The sequence below is a fragment of the Mirounga angustirostris genome, unplaced genomic scaffold (assembly GCF_029215605.1).
Source record: "Mirounga angustirostris isolate CCGP_5_RB_7025 unplaced genomic scaffold, mMirAng1.0.hap1 SCAF_5, whole genome shotgun sequence".
In the NCBI taxonomy this organism is placed as follows: Eukaryota; Metazoa; Chordata; class Mammalia; order Carnivora; family Phocidae; genus Mirounga; species Mirounga angustirostris.
The window spans coordinates 23795009-23808996 of NW_026991713.1; the positions used below are offsets into that span (position 1 = coordinate 23795009).

At 40.5% G+C, this 13988-nt stretch overlaps 1 long non-coding RNA gene across 1 annotated transcript in view; it reads right to left on the reverse strand.

The window, feature by feature from the left end:
- Nucleotides 1-5936: 5936 nt before the first annotated feature.
- Nucleotides 5937-13988, reverse strand: part of LOC123837906 (uncharacterized) — a 49638-nt gene continuing 41586 nt past the window's right edge. Inside the window, exon 3 of the long non-coding RNA XR_010411202.1 lies at nt 5937-6169. This is a non-coding gene — a long non-coding RNA (uncharacterized LOC123837906). The remainder of the gene's footprint in view (nt 6170-13988) is intronic.

A 13988-nucleotide genomic window follows, 5' to 3' on the forward strand; every position in this document is an offset into this window, starting at 1 on the left:
CATACTAAAGTTTACATCCTAGCCAAGGAGACAGACAATTAGATAACAAATTAAAATAAAACACAAATGATATATGAGATGAGATGAGTGTACAAATTAAAGCACATAGTAGGGGCACTATGTCAACTAGGAATGCTTTCAGCTGCAAGAAAAAGAAAATGCAAACAATGGTGGCTGAAACCAATAGGGGTTGCTTTTCCTATATAACAAGAATTACGTGGTGGCTCAAAAATGACTGGACTGGTGGTGTGATTTGCGAGGCCTCTGTCACATGAGATATTCACAATGTATGATGGACAAAGAATTGGGGTTTGATATGGAGAGAAGGGGGAGCAAGAACCAAGGATGATCACGTCTCTGGTCTTGTCAAGTGCACAGAAGTGAAAAAATTTCCTGAGATAATAGTCATGGGAGAAAGAGCAACTTTGTCTAAGAAAGAAAAGTTGTCAACTAGGCAGCTGGTTATATAGCAATCTTGTCTGGAAGAGAGATCTATACTGAAATTCTAGGCTTGGGAGTTGATTTGAACACTGATGGCTTTACCCACCCAATATCTCCTTCTTCCTCTTTTGGTAACAGGACCTTTTTCCCATAGAGAATTCATTTTGCACAGTTCAAATGGTGCTAACACCATCCCCTTGCTCCTGCTAACAGGGGGGAAGAAATGTGACCTAGATCTGGCCAATCAGAATACTCATCACTCTAAGCATAGGGACTGGTTCAGGGATGAACCAATTGAAGTCCTTCCTGGGGACAGAAGAGAAAAATCTCATTCTCCACTGGGATTTCTAAGTGGGCATAAGGAAACCTTGTGCCAGAGATAGAGGAAATGGACCTCAGATGTCACTGTATGAAGACACAGATATAGCCAGACCTGAAACAGGTCAAGCACTGTATATTTCCAGTATGTTAAACAAAAAGAGGCTCTTTATTTTTTTAAATATAAGCCACTTTGTACTGGGGTTCTGTCTGTTGAAACCCAGAGAGTACTGACTAATACAGAATCATCAATTTTTTGATGATGATTAAAGCCACTGAAGTATATAAGATCACCCAGGGACAATGTGTAGATTGAGAACGAAGGTATACCTGGGATAGAGTCCTGAGGATCCCAGACACAAAAAACCCACAAAGGAGACTGAGAAAGAAGTCCAAGGAGGTAGGAGAACAGCCAGGAGAAATGAGTGAGTATGGAGATGGAGAAAATAGTCTTTTGTGTCAAACTGGGGGAGTAAATAAGGGGGGCAGTCTCAGGACCTGTTGATAAGGAGAGAGTTTGGGATCCTGGCTATAGCAATGTCAGTGGACTCGGGGAACAGAATGGGCAGAAGGCAGAGTGTAGTCAGTTGCATGAATTGGAAGCAAAGACACTGTGAAAACTGTGGTAAACCACTCCTTTTTAAGAGTTGTGGCCATAAAGAAGATGAGAAAAGGAAGCAGCTGAAGGAGAGACACAGAATCAAGGAAGGATTTTTCATTAGAATTCCATATATTTAAATGCTGATAGGCTCTGTATTGTTAGGGCTCTGGCTGCAAAGGACAGAAACCAAATTCAAATTAACTGAAGGAAAGAAAGGACTCTAATGGCACCATCTTTCCAGAGGCTGACTCAGCAGGAGACAGGCACCCCACCGTGTCTCTAGGAACCCTTTCTCACCCTCCACAGCTTTGCTCTCAGATAGGTTCTAATCAAGTGCCGGGGAAATGGTCAAAAGCAGCTCCAATAAGCACCCCCAGTGGAAGAGGAGTGCCTTTCCTCAACGGTCCTACAAAGCCCATGGAGTGACAATGACTGGCCTAAAGACTGAGAGACAAGTTGGGCCAGCCCTACCTGAACCACCGGGATGTGCAGTGAGAATGGTCTCGTTCCCCACTGGAAGCATGGGTGCTGTTATCAGATGTGGCACTGGATAAACAGGTAGGGGGCAGGGACTGAAAGACACTATGGCCATGCAATGGGCAGAACTTCACAGCAACTGGTTTAGGGCTGGTAGAGGGCTGACAGAGGAGGCTGATCAAGGAGTCTCAGGTGACTTTGAACTTTATAGATTGGCCAGGTAGGTGATGATGAAGCCATATACTGAGAAGTTGGAAGAGGGAAGAAACTGAATGCTAGTAACTTAAAAATTCTGGGATTAGATACCCTTTTAGTATATTTTCAACTTAACATTCTGTAGTACTAAGGGGAACTTACTGAAGCAATAGCATTGGAGTAGGCATCCATAAAAATCAAGGTGCAGGAATAAAGCTGAGACATTCTGGGCATGAGTAGCATCCAGAGAACATTGTCACAGCTGAATTTAAATATTCAGGATTTATGATCTCTACTTAAATGGTCACCGAACCCTAGGAATAGTAATTCAAAGCTGAAAGGAAGGTCTGAACCATCAGGAATTAATACAGGATTTTGTCTAAAGAACATGGGAAGTTGCACCCTGCTCAGCAACTGAAGAGAGCCGTGGCCTCAGAGTATATGCGAAACTGGGCCATGAGGGCCCAAGGCTAACATAACTTAGGGAACCTGTCATTAAATTTGGTCCTCATTTGCAAAGGAGGAACGAGTACCAAGAGAAGTAAAAGCAGAATTCTGCCTGCTTTCCTTTTATGTTATTCGAGAAATGATTTAATATAAGAATATACCAATCTGAATGGAAAGGAGCTTTGTGGAAGGTCTAATATCGAGTATATTAAAAATGTATGACACACTGTATATTCTCACAGGATTCCTATCCAGGACCTCTACAGCTGATAAAATAACATAAAAATGTGATTAATAATATTGTAAATCCTGTTGATTGGAAAACTCAGGGACATATGACAGATTGACCTGACTCTTTGATTTAAGCCAATATCACTGAAATAAACTTTCATATCCTGAGAAAGAATAATATCTTGCCTGCAGGATAGAATACAGCATCAGAAAACACAGTCATCTTTTGAGGTTTGTTTTTATACATTAAATGCTCTTGAAACATTTTATATCTGAATCTTTATATCTAGATACCAAGCTACTAGCTTAGAATTGTCATTATTTCATGAATCCTTCCAAATCATACATATAATTTCTGATTCAAAATAAAGCAACAGAAAAAAAAAAAGAAATATGCCAAGATGCTAATAGTGAAAATATTTAGGTTGATGAGTCTGAGTGCTTTTTGTTCATTTCTTCTTAGTTTATGGGATTTTTCCAAGTTTTCTACAATATGATGGATGGGGCAAGGGCAGTGGGGGGTTGGGTGGAGAAGCAAATGTTCACATTAAAAAATAAAGACGTTAAAAAGGAAAATCATTTTAAAAATGATTGTAAGTGCTTCCCATCAGATCTAGACAAAAGGTCACTAAGGTTTAAGTGAATCTAACGAACAACCAATGGATAACAGAATGCCGTATGTAACAAGAGCTATCACTGCAAACTCCCAAGGAGAGCCCAAGCTGCTGTTCAGTGTTCATCTGGAAATGCAGACTATCCACTCTCTTTTTGTTAGACTCCTCTCCCTTTGCAGTGGGTACTTTTTCTTTTGGCTTCCCCGTGTCTTTCCTTCTGTTACCCACATGCCAACATTCTTCTGAGGAAGCAGCCAGCCCTTCCTCCAATCTCAGACCTTGTGTTTACAGAAGAGAGGATTCCACTCAGGGCCTAGGATTCATTGCTGGTCACACAGATCACATTCTCTGGCTATACCGATTCAGGAATGGGCACCCGATTCATCTTCAGAGATGCAGTAAGACTGAGGGAGAAGAGCTTTTTACAGTTGTTTTGCTGGCATACCAAGCCTGAGAATGAAACTCACCTAGAGAAAGATTATGTCCTCATTACATGGTCTGAGCCTCTGGATCAAGTCAGCCCTGAAGCTTTCACTGCATTTGGGCATCTGTTGTAGGAGCCAATAAATTCCCTTAGTGCTTAAGTCTGTTCGACTTAAGTTTTTATTCCTTACAATTGAGGGTCCTAATTGATATAACCTTTTATCTATTTAATATCCTACTCAGGGAATGCCTTGGTGGCTCAGTCGCTTAAGCGTCTGCCTTCAGCTCAGGTCATGATTCCAGGGTCCTGGGATCGAGTCCCGCATCAGGCTCCTTGCTCAGTAAGGAGCCTGCTTCTCCCTCTCACTCTGCCCACTTGTGCTCTCTCTGTGTCAAATAAATAAATAAAATCTTTTTTTAAAAATCCTACTCAGGAGCCTTGTTACCAGAGCATTTAATTGTTGTACCTGTATAAGACTAACAGAACTGTGCAAGGCAGACTCTTGGAGTTGTGCTCCTTTTAATGCATAAAATTTAGGTATTTATGCAGCACTTTGTCTTTTAGACCCTGAGTACCAAAGATTGCACACTGAAGACATAAGCACAATTATCAATGCTTATAAATTACAAATAAATCAACCCTAAAGTTAAATAATATATACAAACATTAGTACACACCAATGTATTAAAATAACATGCTTTGAAAAGTTCTAAGCAGTGTCCTTATGTTTTGACAAATATGCGAAATGATAAACTCAAGCAAAGGTTCTCAATCCTTTTGAGTTTCCCTGTCATTCAAAGTCAACAATAATTTGAAGGTAGAGGATCTTGTATCTGAAGGTACAAAAATTTCATCTAGTTTAAATTCAGTCACAGCTCATTTAAGAGCACTCTGATATAAGCAAGGACCACAGGAGAACTTCTATCTTGGTTCACAGAAAATGACAATGAACACATCCACTAATTCTGAAGGCACCTTGTTTGAGAAGGAAAGGGCTCAGAGAAGAATAAAGTATATGCCATCCTCTGTTTTCTTCTCCTACAGGAGAGGGATTCAGTGGCATATGACAGTACAACTAAGAAGGTGAATGGAAGTCAGAGAAAAGCAGATCATCATTGCTGGAGACCACTCTGGCAGTGGGTCAAAAGAGGCCTGCTCTATAACACACATGTGCTTTACTTCCATCTGCTATAAAACTGTCATAATATAATAATTTTGACTGAATAGGATTTTTTTTATCTTCCAGTTAAAGGCAGTGATAAAATACCAATTTACCATGTCTGTTATATGAACATATCCCTTACACATGACACTTTTATTCAGTGCACATCCTACACAGCTGTACATGGCACCCCTGTAAGCGAAGACTATGATAAAGAATACTCATATACTGGCCTACACTGAAACAGTTCAAATCTTTTTTTGACCCTTCTCTCATATTTCTGCCAGGAAGAAATACTTTCCTCAATACTGAACATGTTAGACCTGCTCAGTCTCTCCTGTCCAGATAACAGGGTCAACAAATGCCAGATACAGCTGGAGAAAGAAAATAATCATTTTTAAATACTTGTCATATGCTGGGAAATATATTTTCTCATTTTTGAAATTATCTTTGCCTTTATTTTTTAATCTTTTATTACAAAGTAAATTTTTAAAAATCAAAGCAAAACAGTACGGATAAGGGAAAAAATAAGTCTTCCTCCTAACAACCATTCTTTTTTTTTAAGATTTTATTCATTCATTTAGAGAGAGAGAGTACACGTGTGCGTGTGTGCGCACACACATGCTCACATGCATGAGTGGGGGGAAGGGCAAAGGGAGAGGAAGAGAGAGAATCTCCAGCAGACTCCCCGCTGAGTGTGGAGCCTAACACAGGGCTCGATCTCACGACCCTGAGATCATGACCTGAGCTGAAATCAAGAGGTGGAGGCTTAGCTGACTGAGCTACCCAGGTGCCCCCTAACAACTATTCTTACTCCTCATAAAACAGCATTAATAATTTATTGAGTGTTGGGTGCCTGGGTGGCTCAGTCGTTAAGCGTCTGCCTTCGGCTCAGGTCATGATCCCAGGGTCCTGGGATCAAGCCCCATATCTGGCTCCCTGCTCAGCAGGAAGCCTACTTCTCCCTCTCCCACTCCCCCTGCTTGTGTTCCCTCTCTTGCTGTCTCTCTGTCAAATAAATAAATAAAATCTTTTAAATAAAAAATAATAATTAATAATTTATTGAGTGTTCTTCCAGAAAGTTTCTATACATATATGCATCATCGACAAAAAACAAAATACGTGTGCATAAGATATATAAATATTCAGATACACAGAATGCATAGTAAGGCAGGGATAAGTACCCATATCCCCCAAGTTCTCACCTGTTTGAAAAGGAAAATCCAGGAAGTGACCGCAAAGGAGATGTCTTCATTCTACTAAGAAAAAGAAGTTGCTCATAGTTATTCAAATGTAAGGCCAGCAGATACCCAGTCCCCTGGGATGAGAGTGCAAGGAGACAATTCAGGCCTGTGTGATTAGGCAAAAGCCTCTCCTGCCCTTGGTATGCAGAGGGTGGAAAGGAGATGAACCAATATGAAAAAGAGCCCGGTCCCCATTGTCATCTGGGAAAGAGGAAATGTAGAGTTCAACTTCTGCCTGAAGTTAGGGAAACTGGTTGGGTGGTTCCATAAGGAAAGGTTACTGAGGCCTCACCAGGATGGAAAAGGGAAAGCAGTTCACCACCAGGGCCAATGGTTTCCACTGAAGAGCTCCTGCAGGGCAAGTGGCTAAGACTGGTCTTTTATTTGGAGAATAATGACAGTCTGTGGATGCAAACTAAAAGCAGCCATCCCTCCACATCACAGACATGGGCCATCACAGCTTCTCAGGATCCTGGAGCAGTGAGGCATTCCAACAGCATGGGCCAGTGCCACCTGACAGCTGGTGCCAGGACCAGGCAGTACAACTTAGACCGGAAATGAGAAGCAAGGCCAGGAGAGGGCTGAGCAGAGTCTGCTGTTGCTGGCTCCCCCTAGTGTTGGGAGCTGGACTGACGTGTCCCTTTTGCACTGCATAAACCAATTCATTAGGGAAGGTGGACGCAAGCAATGAGTGGGAAAAATACAAAAGAGGTATTCGTCTGTGTACCAAATTAGTGAAGCATATTAAACTGGTTAAATGCAAGATGCTACATATTCTTATGTCTATATATACTTACTATATGTGTGTATACATACATATATATGCATGTGGGTGTGCATGGTGCCTATCACTATTCTTCAACTAGCTATTTAATATAATAATAATTTTTGGATGTCTTTCCATATGTGTGTATCTATCCCATTCCTTTCCATGACTATACACAATTCCACTGTACAGATATATTATCATTTATTATTTATTATTACAACAAGTACAATAAGTGTCCTTGCACATATATTTTTATTTATCTGTAAGATAAACTTCTAGAAGTAAAATTTCTGGAAAAAAGGTATGTGCATTTAAAAGGATAGGAGATGTGATGCCTGGGTGGCTCAGTTGGTTAAGTGACTGCCTTCGACTCAGGTCATGATCCTGGGGTCCTGGGATTGAGCCCCACATTGGGCTCCTGGCTCGGCAGGGAGCCTGCTTCTCCCTCTCCCTCTGCCTGCTATTCCCCCTGCTTGTGTTTTCTCTCTCTCTGTCAAATAAATAAATAAAATCTTTTTTAAAAAAAATAAAAAAATAATAAATAAAAGGATAGGAGATGTTGCCAAAGTGTCCTTCCAAATAGTTGTACCAATTTATATTCCCACTGATAGAGTATGAACCACTTTCCCATATTTTCCCAAGTACAGAGAATTAAGTGTATAGATTTTCCACTCTGATGGTGAAAAAAAAGCATTTCATTTGATGTTGCACAACAATTCTACGAGATAGAAATGATTCCCCCAATCTTTCAGATGAGAAAACCAAAGCTGAGAAAGGTTATATAACTCATCGTAGGGTTAACAATCAGAAGAACAAACATTCAAATCCCGATATATTTGATTCCAAAGCCCATACATTCATTCATTTAAATAGAGCTGACTGTGTTTCAGGCACTGCTCTAAATATGTTATATATATTTGCTCTTTAAATCTTTATATCAAGACTTTAAGGTAGATGTAATTAATATCCTCATTTTACAGATGAAGTAACTATGCCAAGGAGAAATTAATCTACTTGCCCAAAGTCAAGCAGCTAGTAAGTGGCAAAGATGGGGTCAGAACCCTAGCTGTTTGGCTTCTGTTTGCTTTATCTCAACAGCAACCTCTTAACATATTTTCGTTTTGCAAAGAGAAAAATTCACTGCTGCAAAGGCCCTGGCTCTACAGGTCAATGTTTACGAAGAGCATTATGAGGAAATAAACACGGACTGCAGAAAACCAATTCAATGGGCTTCAAATGGCTACATACTTCGAAATCCATCCAAGAGCATCCCCTCCTCTCTCTTTTTCAAATTCTAAATGCGACACTACCTCTCAGGGCTTCCAATGGTTGTCGATAAAGTGTAGGTCTTTTCTGCGCACGAGTCCATTGCTGTCACACATTTTGTGACATAAAGTTAATCACCTTGGTGCAGGGGACAGATGTATAATAGCCACTGTACCCTAACCTGCAAAATATTATGGGCAGATGTAAACCTGTCCAGTATTAGTTAGTGATGGAATGGAAAACTTTAAAAAAAAAAAAGGCATTCTTCTAATATCTGTTTTTACATAGACCTTTTTTTTTTTAAAGATTTTATTTATTTATTTGAGACAGAGAGAATGAGAGAGAGAGAGCACATGTGAGGGGTGAGGGTCAGAGGGAGAAGCAGGCTCCCTGCTGAGCAGGGAGCCCGATGTGGGACTCGATCCAGGGACTCCAGGATCATGACCTGAGCCGAAGGCAGTCGCTTAACCAGCTGAGCCACCCAGGCGCCCTACATTTTCTTTTCTTTTCTTTCTTTTTTTTTTTTTTAAAGATTTTATTTATTTATTCATGAGAGACAGAGAGAGAGAGAGAGAGAGGCAGAGGGAGAAGCAGGCTCCCAAGGAGCAGAGAGCCCGATGCGGGACTCGATCCCAGGACCCTGGGATCATGACCTGAGCCGAAGGCAGACACTTAACCAACTGAGCCACCCAGGCGCCCTTTACATAGACTTTTTAAAGTCATGACAGACTACCAGCAAATTTAGCATTATTTTAAATAAAGGGGGAAATGGTAGCTTGCCATCATATAGCCACTACAAATTAGCATATTATAAAGGAAATTAAAATGTACTTCCCCAAATACTCTGTATCCAGACAATGATTTTACAAGTTTAATAAGATAAAAATATCTGTGACTCCACTAACTGTAGTTCACCTAATAATACTTCTACGCCAAATAAAACTATTTTACAAGATTTATCATCTTTGAGTATATTCCAATATTCACTTAAGTATAAATATATAAATGTATTTATGTAATGATTTAAAGGTAAAAGGGAATCAATTCACAGGAGTAATTAATTCTACTAAGGCAGTTTCAGCTATAAAACTCAAGTGATTTCAAAGTTTCTTGAGCTGAGTAACAGGGGTAAGCGCTGTCTATTTTTATTTTTCACATCTCACTGTTCTTTGTATATTCTGTTGCTACAAAGCCAAAGACCATGTCAATGAGTTGTGTCATTAATACTGAAATAGGATGCCATTAATTAGGCTTACTAATGGACTTTGGAATGCAGTCAGTATTTTAATGGGCTTTTGAGAGCAGTCATCTCTTTAAGAGTCACTTTTCTGTGGTCACTACTTTTCTGTGGTCACTACTGTTTATGAGAAATACAGTTACAGCTTTCTCCAGTCAGTCAGTAATGCCAACGAATGTTCAAAAAAGACTTTACATGGTCCTTTTCATAATAATTTCACCTTTGACATATGATGCCTTTAACCAACATCTTCCAGGGTTTGCCCCTCAATTTTCAAAAATTGAATGTCCCTTACATATAATGATCAATTACACCTGATTTACTCCACCTGTGTATTACCATAACCATTTTTTTTTTACCACTTTGCTAATGTCTTGCATCTTTTTTCTCCCTGATAGCCAGGCAATGTGAATATCCCCCTTAGACTTCTAAGTACAAAGAACCTGAGTAGGTAGGGTCAGGGAGGTAACAGAATGCCAATAATGTTTTTCAGGCAATTTGATAAAGAAGCATGCAATTCTAGATCAATAAGTTTGATTCCAATGCAATTTAAAGTAATTACACACAGAGCTACATTCATTTGAGAAATACAGATCTGGTCGAGTTTCTGTCACCTACTTTTAAGTACCTATCAAATTATATTATTAGGCTATACCATATGCATGTAAATATAAAAGCTACATATATGTGAGGTATATATATGTCATGTCATGTATATATCAGTCTACTTGGCTTGTTAAAAAGTAAGTTAATAGAGGGACACGTGGGTGGCTCAGTCGGTTAAGTGTCTGACTCTTGGTTTCGGCTGAGGTCATGATTCAGGGTTGTGAGACTGAGCCCCGTGTCGGAGTCTGCTTGAGATTCTCTCCCTCTCCTACTGCCCCTGCCCCTCCCCCTGCTTGCTCGCCTCTCTCAAGAAAAAAAAAAAAAAAAAGGTAGGTTGATAGAGATAAACATTGCAGTTTGGTCAAAACAGTGGGAAAGTGTTCATTCATTCATTTAATAAATATATTTTTAAAGATTTATTTGAGAGAGAGAGAGCACACACACGTGTGAGAGTGAGGGGAGGAGCAGAGAGAGAGGGGGGTAAGAGACTCTTAAGCAGACTCCCCACTGAGCAGGGAGCTGATGTGGGACTCGATCCCATGACCCTGGGATCACGACCTGAGCCGAAGGCAGATACTTAACCAACTGAGCCACCCGGGCGCCCCAGTTAATAAATATTTAATGAGTCAGATACCTGCGGAGTTCCAGAAATACAGCAGGGAACAGAGCGACAAAAAGCCCTCAGGTCTTAAGGATTTCACTTTCTAGGGAGAGAGACCCACAATTAACAATAAATAAGGAAAATACAGGTCACATGGTGATAAGTGATACAAGGAAAAATAAAGGAGGAATAGGAATGTCAGAATTTATAGCCACTGTAAATAGAGTGATCAGAGAAGGACTTTCAGAGAAGGCAACATTTGAGTAAATACCTGAAGGAAGTCTGGGAACCAGCCATGGTGATATGTATGGGATGAGCATCCCCATGGAAGGAATGGTGAGTGCAGGGTAGGAGAGCATGTTCATAGCCCTGCAAGGACAAGTGTGGCTGGCAGGCAGAAGCATGGGCGGGAGAGCTGATCCAAGATAAAGTCCAAAAGAAGACTTGCACTAGATCTGAGGCCACTATAAGAATTCTGGCTTTTACTCTGAAATGAGAAGCCATAAATATTTTCATATGGAGGAGCTTAATGATCTGACTTAAAGGGGTCTTAAGGAATTACTCTGGCTATTGTGCTTTAAAAAAAAAAAAAAAGTCGGGGGCGCCTGGGTGGCTCAGTCGTTAAGTGTCTGCCTTCGGCTCAGGTCATGATCCCAGGGTCCTGGGATTGAGCCCCGCACTGGGCGCCCTGCTCCGTGGGAGGCCTGCTTCTCCCTCTCCCACTCCCCCTGCTTGTGTTCCCTCTCTCGCTGTGTCTCTCTCTGTCAAATAAATAAATAAAATCTTTAAAAAATAATAATAATAAAAATAAAAAATAAAAAAAATAAAGTCCACTGGAGACCTATCAGGAGGCCCCTGTGACCATCCAGACAAAAGGCAGTTGTGGCTTGAACCCTGGATGGTGAGAGGTCATATTCTCAACATTCTGAAGGTGGAGACAACGGGATGTGTTGACTCACTGGATATGGGAGGAAGGGGAAAAAAACTATAGGATGACTCCAAGGTCTCCGGTGTACAAAACTGGCATGATGGAAATACTCTTAAAAGTGAAAAGGAAAGCCTGAGAAAGAAAATCTAACACTAGACAGTACTGATAGTGTCACTGACCAAACCAAGACAGAAAATTATTCTCACTGACTAGAACAACCTGCAAGAAACATGGAGTGAATAGAGAGGATCCCCAAATGGAGGAGTATAGCTTTCCCTGGCTTAGATGCTTATTACAAACATATTACAAATATCTTTTCCACCTAAAATTCAATTAAAAAAACTAATTCTGGGAATTTGGCTTTTTTTATTAACTTTGGTCATTGGTGCTTTCACCCATAGATGAAATCACTCCATTGGGGAAATACATATTTAGTATCTAATATGCACCAGGCAAGGCGCTGGGCAGACCTACGCAGGACCATTAAGCATTAGGGACATAATTATGAATAACACACACCTACCTTTCTCACCTTCTCATTTTTCTAGCATTCTGACAACGCATATCCCTGTTATAAATACACTGCTAGCACGTAAACAATATTTGCCATCACCAGCGTGGGAACTGATTTATCTGGAAATGATTGGAAAGAATCCTGTTGTGAAAGTACCAAACAGAGAGAAGAGAAAGGAAGGCCGGCATATGAAATTGATGCTAAATATGAAATGTGACCTAGGAGAGAACAGGGCCATTCATATTTACTATGTAAAAGGTTTTCCATTACAGATGTGCCTCAGCTCTGCCTTCCTCTGCATTAGGAAAGTCAGATGCACTGCATTAGGGCTCTCTGTGGGATTCTGGAGTTCAGAAGCAAGGGGCAACTGTACATCAAAGAGATCCGGCTACACGGACTTCAGACCAAAAGAGAAGGAAAACACAGGAGATGGATTTAAAATGTCACTGAATCAAAATGACTCTGGCAGTACACAAAATTGGCAGAATTAATCAAAGAGCTAACTTGGAAGGAGTTCACAATGGTGAGGAGAAAAGCGTCTCATTGTCATCAGGGCTCCCAGAGATATGGAAGCAACATGTAACACATCTGGCCACATACATGACTGCTAGGAGCACTCAAGTGACCCAGAGGACTATTGCTTGGCAACCCCATCTACCCAAATTAGTCTGGTCTTTCTCTCTCCCTCTTTTTCCTTTTAGATATGCAGATTTCACTGTGTGGATCCAACACTAGGGTAGAGCCCCAACTTAGCCTTCCCGTTTATTGAAAACTTCTTATGGTAACAACCATAATTTACTACTGTACACGATTTCTTGCCTTCTTTTTGCTTCTCATTTATAGTAATAAGTTTGACAGGGTGTAGACAAAAACAATACTCATGATGTTCATTTTTACTAACTTCTTTTAGAAGTATTTAGCTATTTACTTTTTTTATTTGTACTGTTTCTAAAGAATATTTCCTTTATCTTTTTTCTTCATTTTTTTTTAACATTTCATCCATTTGTATGGATGAAGTACTGAGTCATGGAGGTAGAGTACTAGGAAGTCACCCAGAACTGGAAATTAAACCTATAATGCCTTCTCCTGCCCCTCCTGACCTTTCAGATCAATGGAATTTTACTTGTGAATGCTTTAAATCTTCAGAGACAAATCCAATAAGGGCACTGGAATGCACCCCACCACTTCAGTCCAATGTAGAGCAGGAAAGACAAAAGAGCTGGCCTCTCGGTGTGCATTCTAATCAAATCTCTCATGTGTCCCCCCAGCTAAGTACAGGAAATCTCAAGTTTTCAGCCAGTCTTCAATTTCCTAATCACGGACTTCAATTCCCTTCGGTCTTTATGCTTGAGCTAGCACTCATTGCTTCGCAGGCTTCTTCCAGCAGCCCCGGCGGCGTTCTGTGCTAAGTGTTCACATTGTTTGAGGGGAAGCTGAAGGGGCTGTGCGGTTCTGGCTCTGAAAAACATTTCTCTTTCAGGCCCTCATTCCCACAGTGTTTACCACAGCCAGATCCTTTCTCTTTCATTCTTTCTGTTCTCTTGGTCATGGCTTTTTAGCCCGTAAACTGATAAGTTTGGGAAAAGTTAATTTAACCAGACTTACGGTGAGCCTTGCTCTGATTGACTTTTAAAAAGAATTTCCATTTGACTTTCACATCAGCTACAACATAAAAGTGATTTGTTGTGTGTCACTAATGACCTTTCTCCAGAAGGCTTAGTCAGATCTTCAACAACAGTAAACAGCATCTATCAAAGTCTTCCCGCAGCACTGCCAAGCCAACAGCAATCCTTCTGTTTCTTCTCAATAGCCTTCCAAGTTAACCATCCCCAACACATACAGCACACTCACACGTGTCCAATAAAATTACATGTGTATTTTCAGCCCTTCTAGTCAAAGCTGGTGAAAATTGA